We start from the raw sequence: 10,629 nt of genomic DNA on the forward strand, positions 1-10,629 counted from the left end.
GGGGATTTTCGCAACAAGGCTAACCATAATTTTGGTTTTGTGTCTCTTGTAGAAAAACTTGCAACTGAAGGAGTATTACAAGTTAATCCTAAACTTGTAAACGTTTTATGAGTAGGGAAAACACTCCTAAGCTTCTATACGTCCCCGAAGTTGAAAAGACCTTTAGATGAAGGAACTAATCTAATCATCATCGATGGTTAAGGAAACAACGAAGACAACAACAAAAAATGGCGGATGATCAGGTAAACTAGAACTTAGCGCAACAATTAGCCAATGCTGTCCAAAACCTGATCCTAATGGCAGATAACAGTATGCATCCACATCGCCTGTGTTGTATGACTTTTTGCCAAGGATCATATATATCCAACACCTGAAGGGACGATATTTGAGATGAAGTCCGTAATGCTCTAGATGATTTAAACAATAGGTCAATTTGGAGGCGCTTGTAGCCAAGATCCACATGCTCATATGAAACGCTTCGTAGAAACATGCAACTCATTTTTTATTCCTGGAATCACACCGGAGGCCATCAAACTGTCCATATTCCCCTTCTCTCTCCGTGATGATGCCAAACAATGGGCAAGATCCTTGGAACCTGGCGAGATAACAACGTGGGAACAGCTAGTGGAAAAGTTCATGTAAAAGTACCTCCCTTCCATCACTAACGCAAGGAAGCGTAGCGAGATTATGAACTTTGAACAAGGAGAATTTGAGACCTTTAGTGCTGCATGGGAAAGATTCAAGGGATTGTTCAAGAATTATCCTAACCATAGAATACCTTTAACTGTTCAAATGGAAAATTTTTACGGGGGGCTAAATAGAGCTGCCCATATGGCAGCTGATGCAGCCGTAGCTGGCGGCATAATGTATAAGTCATATAATGAAGCTAAGGAGATTTTTTATTGCATCGCCATATGGAATGGGTGGATGATACTTATAATGCCAGAACAGATAGTAGGAGGCGTTCTCAAAACATGAATAGTATTGATTCAAACGCAATAGCCACGCTTTCTACACAAGTGGTTGCAATGACAAACCTATTGCAAACTCTCTCACTAGGAATGCAACTCGCACCCAAAAGGTGTATCAAGTGGACGAATTCATGCAGCACATGGCTAGTTGTGTGGGCTGTGGAGAACCACACTCCTATAATGACTACCCACAACCTTGGATGGGAAGACCATCCAAATTTTTCTTGAGAGGTCACCAACAAGAACAATAGCACCTGAGGACGCACCAACAACATAGGCAGGGGCCGCCCCCTGGATTTCAGCTGCTACAACAGCCTCAGTATTAATCCTTCAATAGAGGTGGTCAGGCATTGAGTTCAACATCTTCACTTGAAAATCTCTTGAAGAAATACATAACCCAGAGTGACGCATTGCTAAAGAGTCAGGCATCGTCAATCAATAATTTGGAGATGCAAGTAGGACAAATTGCTAGCGAACTGAAGAACTGGTCGTAAGGAGTACTGCCTAGCAACACGGAGACCCCAAGAAGTAATAATGGAAAAAAGCAATTCCACAGGTGAGATTGCGAAATGGTAGACCTCTAGTTGAGAAGAAGATGATAACGGGCAGAAATACAGGTTATTACAGTGCTAAGTTATTAAACAATGAAGGTTTACGTTGATAAAATATGTTAAATTGCGTCCAAAAGTAGTAAGTTTACAACATTGTGGTCGAATGCGATCATCATATAGAAACAGTTGATTTTTGTGTTTTTATGCAAAATATGCATTGACGCAAGGTGAAAAGAGCGATCACAAGAGATCAACAGACAAGCATAGAATTACCGCAAGGCTTTGTAGTGATTTATATTCGTAAACATCTACTCAAGAAGGATTGTCGCATAGAGCCGGCGCAACTTGGTGGGCGCATCTGATGAAAGGCATAATTAATCACGATGGGACAGAAAGTTGATGTCGGTCGAATCTGAATTAAGTTGACAGCCGCTAAGGATAACAACTACATCCAGCTTTTCAGTGACAAATATTCGACGCATCAGTCAGAGAATTAAAACCATCCTATCTGTGCAATCATAAGAGAGAAGCCGCCTTTCACCCTAGAAGCACTATAAATATCAAAGGCATCATTCAGAAAAGGGGTTCCACCAGTTGATAAGTTTGAACACTTAGAGAATTTTCCTATAGTTTAGCCTTGTCCATAGTTTTCCTTTTTATTTTAAGCCGGAGCAAGAGAAGAGCCGACACGCCAGAAAATCGCTCAGGGCAACTCGAGAGAGAACCTTAAGGCGTAAAGTAGAGAGTGGACCAACTCTCGCGAGAACGAGAATATCTTTTGAACATGAGTATAAAGACAGTGTAAAAAGCCTGGGAAGCAAGAGATTGCTACCAGGCTCTTTATTCCCTTCTTGCATTGTTATTTTATACTTCAACTTTATATTTATACATGGAAGTTTTCATTCTACATCTGTTCACTCTCTTAGCACGCATAAGTAGCTAAAATAATCGAATGGGTTGAGAAAAACTAAGCTAACATGACCTAAGATCTTCAACGCATGCGGTTGTCTTGTTTTATGTTGTGCCCAACACCCCGTTAGAGCTACTCAAGAGAGTGTCTAAAGAAAGAGCCTAATGACTCAAGAGAGCTAGGTTAGAATTTAGACTCGAGAGAGTGAGATTAGATCGGTATAAGCAAGAGATAGGGACTTAGAGATAAGCTCTGTTTGTCAACCTGCATCGCATGCACCTTAGAGATAGATATGATATTATGTGGTCGCATTATTTGTGTGGATGTCATTTTATCATCGCGTAAATAGGAATAGAGGCTTATGTGTAGGCCCTGTAGACTTATCGCATATATCGCGTGCGTTCTAGCATTAGAAGCCGTAGCATTCACACCGAGAGGTGGTTTACTACTGTCTGTGTGTTGCATGATCGCATAGCATGAACGCATTCTAGGAAGTGTTAGCCAAAACTCTTCTCAACCAGTACACCGCATACTCATCGCATCTTCCGTTTTATCAACTCTTTTCAAACTCTGCCGTATTTGTCTATTTTCATTACCACAAACAACAACTCCAACAACTTATTTATTTATTTGGTTACCGCAATGTTTTCCTAAAAATTACTACCGCAACCTGTTTTCCCAAGTCCCTGAGTTCGACCATGGACTTACCAGAAAACTCAATGGGGTTTACACTTGGATTTCGCTGAGAAAACTTGAGTGCTCAACGCAACTTCATCAACGCATTTCATCCATAATTCCACATCATAAAATAACGCATCAGAAGACAAACCCAAGAAATGACAATATCCTTCAGCAGTTGAGAACACAACACAAACAAAAGCATTTGAAGAACAAGAAGAAAGAATACTTGGTTCTGTAAGTCAATCCCACCCAACCACATCTAACGCAGGGGCACCTGTGGTGAAACTGAGTGCACCATTCCCCAGACGACTACAGAAGAAGAATGATGAGAAACAATTCAAGTGCTTCCTTGAAGTCCTTAGACAATTTTACATTAACATTCCTCTCATAAAAGCGTTGGAACAGATGAAAATGTACGTAAAATTCTTGAAGGATGTTCTTGTTGTGTTTTATGTCCTAAAACTCGTGGTTTGTAAACAATAGAACTTATTTTGAAAATTCAATAAAGTTGTTATTGAATATATTGTTTTTTAGAAATCCAATAAACCTAAGTTCCTTGACTATTATATGATTACTTGAACTTTATGTGGAGACATACAAGTGGATCAGGTTTAATTAAATAGTCAAAATGATCTATAGTATATGAATAAGGTTGGGTGCCTTATTCTCAACCTTATTTTGGTAACATTATTAGATGTAGCCTACTCTGTACTTGTTACAAAGAGTTGTAAAGTGTTACAAACGAAGTGATCCTAATTCGTTCATGTTGGGACATGAGAAGTGGGGGTGTCCTATGTAATTGAGTTTTATGCAAGATCGGACCACAAAACCAATCACTCTTACTTTATACGTTGTTTACTGTTTAAGATGACTATTTCAAAGCGATGACCTAGGTAACTTGACCTTCATCCTGAGCTAACTATGAACTTCTATTTGTTCGGGATTATCCTTTGATCTGCAAATGATGAGAGTAGACCAACTGCCTCTACTCAATAAGCTTACCATTTTGGGGATAAGATCGGACGAATAGTTGGGGACATAGGATGCAAAATGGAATTCACTTCTATCTGATTAGGGTTAGTAGAGAGATTGTTCCCTTCAAGTGCTGGTTCTGGGTCTTGAGCAAGAGGCCTCACCCTCTCATTGGCCCAAGAGGGATTTAATTTGTTGATTGTATCACAAATCAATTGTTCATTAGGGGATCAGTGGGACTTAAGAAACAAGAGGCAATTTCGGGGGTAAAACAGAGATTCGACCCAAACGTTACTACGACCAACCTGCGAAGGGTTAACTTACTAATCATGGTTATATCGAGTGGACATAATATATCTACAGTGAGGAGAGTTCGGCTATGGGCTTTAGTGGAATCAACCATTAGTTAACGAATGGGGGTTAAATTGGTCTAATGAGTTTAGCCGATTAATCTCGGATCGTTGGAGCCCATGATCTGTAAGTTCGCGAGATTCCCCTATTAGCTCGTAAATGGATTAGCTTTAGAATAGCGTGATAAGTTAATTTGAATTGTTCAAATTAGAATTAAATGAAATTGGAGAAATAATATTTAAATATGATTTAATTATTTGAAGATGAAATTGTGTAAAAATTAATTTAATATTTGATATTAAATTAATTAGAATTAGTTAAATTATTTAAATAATTATTTATTAATTTCATTATGAAAATTAATTATGAAATTAATTTTGTAAAATTAATAATATTTTCAATTTTATTAAATAAAATTGATTTATGAAATCAATTTTGATAAAATTGAAAAAGAAGAAAAATCACAAAGTTGGAAAATTGAATTTTCCATTGTCTTCATGTAGTAGCTCATTAAAAACCCACTTCTTCAACCTTCATTAACTCCAAGCATGAGCTGCATCTCATGCAGGAAATCTCTTTGCATGAATATCTGCAATATATTGAAGAGATTGGAGTGTTTTAAAGAGAAGGCAACCGATCAAATTTTCTGAAAAATTCGTGAGAGAAAAAGTTGTTCTTCTACTGGGTTGTTGCTGTGAGTATTCTCCAAATTCTCTTATTTCCGGCTTATTTCGAGTCCCATTACTCAATCTTGAGCACCAAGAGGATAGTAGGGAAAATCTTGGGTAGTCTACAACAAAATTCAGAGGAGATTTGCAGCTGCATTCGAGCTTAGAGGAAGTTATTCAAAGGTATATCTTGAAACCCATTTATTTCTGCTGAAGCATGCTTTCCTTTCTGCCAAAATTAATGAATTAGAGTGCTTATGGATCCTGGTTTCTTCCGCTGCGCATTGGTATGTTCCAACAGTTCTAACAAAGAAAAGAAAGATCGGTGAGTTGGAGGCAGTAGCATTAACGCAGGAGTGCAATGTGTTGATCAACAACAATATTCCAGAGAAGCAGGAGGATCCAGATAGTTTTACTATCCCTTGTTCAATTTGAGGGATAGACGTAGGGTATGCGTTGTAGGACCTTGGAGCAAACATTACCTCATGTCGTTTTCAATTTTCGAGAAACTAGGAATTGGTGAAGCTCAGCCAACTTTTGTAATGCTACAGCTCGCTGACAGGACTATCACATATCCTAGAGGAAAGATCGAAGATGTCTTGGTGAAGGTTGACAAATTAATATTTTAGGAAGATTTCATTATCCTATATTATGAAGCTGATCGGGATGTTCCAATCATCCTTGGACGCCTATTACTTGCCATTGGAAAAGTATTGATAGATGTGCACAAAGGGGAACTTGCTATGCACGTGGACAATTAGGAAGTTAAATTTAATGTGTTGAATGCATTAAAGTTCCCAGGTGATGAAGAGCAATGTCAACCTATCAGCCCAAGTGAGCTTCTTGAAGAAGAGAAAATGGACCAAGTTTGTAACGTCCATGCGTTGGGTGAAACTATGAGAAAGTTTGAACTGCTAAGTTTGGACGAGCGACAAACTAAACCAATGCATTCATTCCTAGAAGAACCACCAACGCTTGAATTAAAACCTCTCCCTGATCATTTAAAATACGTTTTTCTTGGATCTAATAATACTTTGCCTGTTATTATTTCAGCTAATCTTTCTCAAACTAACGAGCTCTTTCTTTTGCAGATGTTGCAGAACCATACTACAATTGGTTGGACGCTGGCTGACATTCGTGGAATCAGCCCATGCTATTGTATGCACAAGATTCGACTGGAAGAAAGGAAATCTGGATCAATCGAGCCTCAATGTAGGCTAAATCCTAATATGAAAGAAGTAGTGAAGAAAGAAATTATAAAGTAACTTGACGCAGGGGTAATTTACCCTATTTCTGACAGTAGCTGGGTGAGCCCAGTGGAATGCATCCCCAAAAAAGAAGCCATTACTGTGATAGTCAATAGCAACAATGAACTCATTGAAGGAACTCTTATCAAAGAGCACCTCTGAGCGGAAGCAAGATCGTTCGAAACTCATTGTGACAATGAGTAGTTATGCAGTTAACAACAAATTACGACATGCTTTGAACTTTAAACCATAAAGAGAAGAAAATACATACCAGTTGAAGAACTTTTCTTCGCTTTAGATCTTGTTCTCGTCAAAGGACTGCACCTTTCGTTGTCGTTGTGCAAGCCAAACCAATCATCCACAAAATCTCACTATCGTCTACCCATGAACGGACTCCTCATGAACAAGGCAACAATGGAGGACACAATCACTCAAAATCCTCGGTATTCTCGGAGTGAGAATCCAGAAGGTGTAGGCATGTTGCATTTAGTAGAGAGAAGGAAAGAACGATCGTTTACCATGACCAAGCAAGTGGGAGAAAACGGAAGTCTATCGTATAGACAGATGGTCGATCATTTAGGTAGAGGTACACGATCATGTAGTAAATTGGGGTTGATTGTATAGATGATTGTTTAGTAAAACGATCTGGCAGGCGATTGCTTAGAAAAAACTAGACGATCGTTTGGGAAAAACGCGCATGTACACGATCGTTTATAAACTTTGAGCTGTCGTGTATGCTCTCGATTTGCTAGGCGATGGCAGTATACTAATCGATGAGCGAATATCTGATCTGTTTGTAAAATGAAAACTATTTTCATTTTATTCTTTAGTTACGAAAACTGAATGCAACCTTCCACTAACTCATTTAGTTACGGAGAAAAAACAAACAACAATTCCATAATTCTTAAATTAAAAAACAATAAATATAATCACATTATATTTATAACCTATGGTTTAATATCAAATCATATGCAACATTTGAACCATAGTCCTTTTCTCCTCCACTAGATATAAATCATACTTACATCCTTTTCCTCCAATTAATGTATCTCATACATCATGTCAACCATATCATATATAATTGACCTGTTCAATCATATCATATATAATCGAACTCCCTCTTGTCAATTTGAACACTTCAAACTTACCCAAAAACTGATTCTCAACTAAAATCCATTGAGCTACCAAGGGGACCTTATGGACCTATGGCTCGAAGCTCCAACGGTTCGTGAATAGCTGACTAAACTCTTTAGCCATGAGATCCACCACAAGTTAACTGCCAGACATTCCACTAAAGATCGATAGCTACACTCTTCTCACCACAGATATATTTTTGTGTCCATCGGATATGACCAATCAACAGTACGATAACCCTGAAAGATCTCATATCTAAGAGTTCCATGAGTGCGTTCGGATCGCTCCAATCTCACCGTGACCAAAATACACATTATACATTCAAAACAAACAATTATACAAACAAACTCTAATTATCGGCATGCTATGAATAAAAAAATAACAAGGGAAAGAGTACTATAACAATTGAAGACAATCTTCACATTTCAGAACTCCAATGCAGCGAAAAACCTCCACGCGATCTACCAACACCCAGCGGAAACGTCGACTGCAGCAGTACGAACAACCACGAACACACGATTGCAACAGGGACAACACCACCACAAAAGAGCCCCGAGTATTCTCAGAGTGAAAACCCAAAGAGTGGTCTTTGGTGAATTTGGTAGAGGAAGGAGAAAACACGAATCGTGTAGGCGATAAGCAAGTGGGAGGGAAAAAGACGCTATCGCATAACAGAAATACTTATCGTTTAGGAGAAGCTACACGATCATGTACGATTTACTGAACGATCGTTTAGGAAAAGGTACATGATCGTTTAGTAAAAACAACACACTATACAATCGTTTAGAGAAGCTATGCGATCGTGTAGGCGACAGTGTGCGATCATTTAGGCACGAGGTAGGTGATCGTTTAGGAGGAGAGGAGCTATCATATAGTCTATCGATTCTTTAAGCAATCGTTTAGCATTCTACCAACGCGTGCCTGTGATTTATTTTGGATGATTGATGGACCATACAAAAATGAAAACTCTTTTCATTTTTATTTCATCGGTTACAATAACCAACTCATTCCCATTAACCCACATCCAAACGCAAATTTTGGGTTAATTATCATATAATTAACCAACTAAAATATTAATAAATATAATCATATTATATTTTTATTCTATAGTTTGATATCACATATCTATTATAGTATTTTCTCATCTACTTGATATAAATCATATTTATATCTAATTTCCTCCAAAATAATGTATCTCATACATTTAGCCAATTATATCATATATAATTAACCAGTCCAATTATATCATATATAATCGAACTTCCTCTTGTCAATTTGAACATTTCAATTTAACCCAAACACTGGTTCTTAACTTTAACCAAGTTACCCAAGGGACCTAATGGACCTGTGGCTCGAAGCTCCAACGGTCCGTGAATAACTGACTAAACTCTTTAGCCACCAGATCCACCATCTGTTAATTGTCAAGCATTCCACTAAACACCCACAGATGAACTCTTTTCACCACAGATATATTTCTGTGTCCATCGGATATAACCAATCATGAGTATGATGACCCTTCATAAATGCTCGTAAGTACAACTGGGCCATATTACCGTTTTCCCCCTATAGTTACATCTCACTCCTTAAGTACCACTGATTCCTCTAATGAACAATACAACATAGTCCAACTATGTGTGAACACCTCTCGAGCTAAGAGAAGCTGTGTGGCGTTACATCGTTCAAGCCCCGGAATCAGCCCTTAAGGGAGCTATCTATCTACTTATCCTTGCCTCGGGGAAGGAGTGAATTCCATCTTGTGTAGCTATGTTCCCAGCTCCCAAATCAGACGAATTCCCAAAATGGTAGGTTTGAATCAGTGACGTGGCCACTCGCACCCATACAAATCAAAGAACTGCCCTAAATGGTAGGAGTTTCCAACTCACTTAGGATTGAGGTCATGTTACCTATGGTCATCCTAGTAAAGTGAAGTCTTTGTCATGAACGGTGTTATATTACAAGACATTAACACTTCGTGGTCAAGTTTTATACAAACTTTTTTTATAGGAAGCCCCCGCTCGCATGTCCTCAACACGAATGATCAGGATCAGATCATCTATGACAAGTCACAACTCTTGTGATCATTCCACAAAGCGGGCCGCATCCTTAGCATTACCAGGATAAGGTTTTCCTCCTATATCCATATACTACAGACCATTTTGGTTATCACTTAAAACATGATCCACTTGTATGTCACCACATACATGCTTGAGTCACATACAAATAACCAGGGATTTTATGTTTATTGGTTTGTGGTAAAGTAAATAAAACAAATAAATGAGCAATAATACAAGATGTGAAGTAAATATAATATATTAACAAAACAAGTGTTCGTACAAACTGTTTACAAACTACATGACACAAGACTTTAGGGCATCAACCCCAACAATCTGCCACTTGTCCTAAAGTGAAGTGGGGTGTACAAAAACTAATACAAAACAATAAACTAGGGTATAAAAGCCCAATAGAAGAAAATCTCCCATTTTCCCTAATCCAACCACGGGCGATCCTGTAGACCCACGCTCCGTAGGTGACCATCAAACACTGTAGCCATGAGAGCCTTCGTAAACGGGTTAGAAACATTGTGCTTCGAAGAGATCTGCGTGGCGATCACGTCCCCTCGATGCACTATCTCGCGGATCAAATGATACTTTCGCTCTATGTGTTTGCTGCGCCTGTGACTCCTCGACTCCTTGGAGTTTGCCACTGCCCCACTATTATCACGATAGAAAGTAATGAGCCTAGACATATCTGGAACAACTTCCAGTTCTGTCAAAAACTTCCTGAGCCAGACGGCCTTCTTAGTAGCTTTGCAAGCCACTACGTACTTCACCTCTATAGTGGAGTCGGCGATGGACCCCTGCTTAGTGCTTCGCCACACTACAGCTCATCCATTAAGAGTAAAGACTGACCCTGATATGGACTTGCGAGAGTCCTTATCAGTCTAAAAGTCAAAATCGGTGTATTCTGTAAGGATCAAATCCTTCGAACCATACACAGGCATGTAGTCCCTCGTTCTCTGAAGATACTTGAGGATACTTTTCACTGCGGTCCAGTGACCATGCCCTGGGTTAGACTGATACCTACTGACTATGCCCACAGCGTAACAGATGCCTGGACGAGTACAAAGCATCGCGTACATTAAAT

General features: G+C 38.9%; 1 non-coding gene across 1 annotated transcript; it reads right to left on the bottom strand.

Annotated features, from left to right (window-relative positions):
- Positions 1-672: 672 nt before the first annotated feature.
- Positions 673-776, bottom strand: LOC150036037 (small nucleolar RNA R71). Its single transcript, XR_016529913.1, has one exon. It is a non-coding gene; the product is annotated as a small nucleolar RNA R71 (small nucleolar RNA).
- Between the last annotated feature and the right edge of the window lie 9,853 nt (positions 777-10,629).

The sequence above is a fragment of the Benincasa hispida genome, chromosome 5 (genome assembly GCF_027475165.1).
Source record: "Benincasa hispida cultivar pf3 chromosome 5, pf3_genome.v1.1, whole genome shotgun sequence".
Lineage (NCBI taxonomy): Eukaryota > Viridiplantae > Streptophyta > Magnoliopsida > Cucurbitales > Cucurbitaceae > Benincasa > Benincasa hispida.